Source organism: Atta cephalotes, assembly GCF_000143395.1.
Source record: "Atta cephalotes unplaced genomic scaffold scaffold00005, whole genome shotgun sequence".
Taxonomy (NCBI): domain Eukaryota; kingdom Metazoa; phylum Arthropoda; class Insecta; order Hymenoptera; family Formicidae; genus Atta; species Atta cephalotes.
Window position 1 is genome coordinate 6,058,356 of NW_012130069.1, and position 3,057 is coordinate 6,061,412.

Consider the following 3,057-nt stretch of genomic DNA (forward strand, 5'->3'; position numbering starts at 1 on the left):
AACATCGGTCAAATTCTCAAAATGCTCGCGGCGATTTTTAATTACTACATCGTCATCAGTAAAAATGGCGACACAGTGGCAGTATATTAAAAGCGAAAAGAGGTTAATGACTTCCTGGTTCTTATGACAGAAATATTTAGAATACAGGAAAGTCTCTTCCTCGTTTCTCGAATCATAATCGACGAACGCATTCCAGCAAGAGATTCTCAGCTGATCTTTCATATATCTGACAATAGTTATACTTTTTTGTGATAATAAGTGTGAATTTAGAATATAAAAAAATAGTATTAAAGATAATAAACGAACGAAACATAAAAATATAAAGAAGTTAACAAAATCTCAAATTTATGTATATTATAATATAATAATTATTTTATATTAAGTTTAGAATAATAAATATATTTATTCGAATTTAATAAAACAAATTTATTTTATAAAACAAATTTATTTTATTAGAAGTATTCTCAAAAATATTTTTTAATAGAAGAATTATTGAATTTTGTGAAATTTTGTTCTTACTGTTTACTGAGAGAATTTTATAAAAAATATTGAAACAATATTTTTATACATAGATTTATTACATCTTCAAACCTTTTATTTCAAGTTTTATTTCAAAAATTTTACTTTCAAAAGAAATATTTATGATATGTACACATAGTGAGATTCTCAATCGTTGTTTGCATAATTTTTAATTAAAGAGATTTTGTACTTATTATTTGAAAAAGATCTTTCCTCGATTCTAAGAATATTGACGTTGCTTTCTTTTGCAATTTAAATAGATACGAATGAATTCTTTTAATGAAAGATGAATCGGCGGTATCATAAAATTTAGATCGCCCTCGATTCGAAACTTTGTCTACTCCTAAGTAATTACAAGACAAGACAAAAGTAACGAACAACTTTTAATCAAGCAGCAGCTTCCACTTAACGTAATTCGTCGTGAAATTCAACTATGATTTATTGTAAAAAAGAGGAAAATTGAAATATCATTTATGAAAAGCAAACAGATAAAATTAATACAGTATAAAACATTAAATTGAAATAATTTAAAAAAGAAATTAAATGTGATAAACACTCTTCCGTAAATTAAGATTAAAATAAAAATAATATAATTATAAAAATATAATTCAAAAATCAAATTGTATTTGATTTAAGATAATAAACTATTATTTAAAAAGAATAAACATATTGCTACATCTATCGCTACTATCGATACATTGTACTGTTGTACTATCGACTAATTTTAGAATTGAAAAAATAAATATATATGTACAAAACTTGATAATAAAGTTATAAGAAATGATAAAATATATTTTTTATATATTGTTTGCATTATTTTTAAATTTTTAAATAATTATATGTATCTTTTTCTTATCTATGTAATATTAAAAAAATATATAATAAAATAATCAAGATGTTAATTTTAGATGATTATACAGTAGAATTATAAATAGTTTAAAATTTTAAAACAATTATATCTTATACATGAAGAAAAATACAGTTAAAATATAATAAAATATATCTAATGACCATTAATAATCTTTTTAACAAATCTTTTTAACAAATCTTCGTAAGGAAGTTCCTAACTTTTTCTAAGTAGAATCCTTAACATGGTAACATTAGAATCCTTGCATCTACGTACGTAACTTTAAAAGGGGATCAAATTCACAGGAATTAATGGATAATAGAGGATATTGTTCCCATAAGCAGTTATGTCGCCGTTATCGCAGTAAAAAAATTATTGTCTATAATAAAATTTATATAGAAATTAGCCTGGCATTAAACTTTAAATATAATGCTTTAAATATACTTAATATTTAATAGAAAAGTTTATAATAAGTTATTGATATTGTTCACGGTAGTTAAAAGTAGTGCACTGCACTTTATTTAACGTTTTTGGTAATATATGGTTGATTTTATAGTAACTGAATAAATATATGATTCTTTGTTAATATTCAAAGTATAAAATTGTGATGTATAATAGAATTTTTAATATATTAATATTTATTTTTGGATTCTTAAGATTATTACATTAAAAAAATTATAATAAAAGTAATATAATTTTAAATGTGTCAAGAATAATGCTTTAAAAATATGCTTCAAATTTTCTATTTTCTCTAAAATTATTTTTGGAATACATAAAATTTTCTAGAAAAATTATTATGTATTCGAAAATGAATCGAAGTTTTTTTTTAAAAACTTTTAGAAAGCAATTATAATGTAGCTATTGCTCTTTATAAAATTTTTTTATATTATAATTTATTATTTATATAAATGTTTTTAATAAATTTTTAATAAGTTTTTAATAAATTGTTTTTAATAAATTGCATATGTGAAAACTTTATATTATTATATTTTAATAACAACTTTAATGAATGTAGTGGTTAACGAATAGAAATGTATATACAATATATACAATAATAAGAATCAATATTGCATTTCATAATTTTTTATGAAATTTTCTATAATTTAATTTTTTTTTCTATGTTTTCTTTCTATATTATTCTCCTTCTCTTCATGTTATCAATAAAGATTTTTATCAGAATTGATATGATCATTTGAAAATATTAAATAGACTAATTACGTTTATTTTCAAAAATACGAAAATAAATGGAGTACATCTCTTTCGAACGTTTATATGTGAATCGTAAGTTACAAATTGTAATCGAATGCTCGCGTGTTTACGTGAAATCCAATCTTGTGAGTGAAGAATCAGCACCTCTACTGAGGAAGAGCTTTCTCCTCGAATCACGAATTCGCACGTTTATCGACGATTCCTCTCGATCATATTACGAGATCTTGTAAAAAAGATTTCAAGAGCTGAAAAAAATGTACGCACACTTGAGACAAAAAAACTTCGCAAAATAGGAACATACACTCAAATACTGAAAAAAAATTTTAAAGAATACAAAATAGTTTAGTACGCAAACAGTTGAGAAAGAGATCGACAAAGAGAGACAGAGAGAGAGAGAGAGAGAGAGAGAGAAGAAACTAAATAAAAAAATAAAACTACAGCGAAGTAAATTAGGAATCTACGTAATTGTACAACGTAAAATA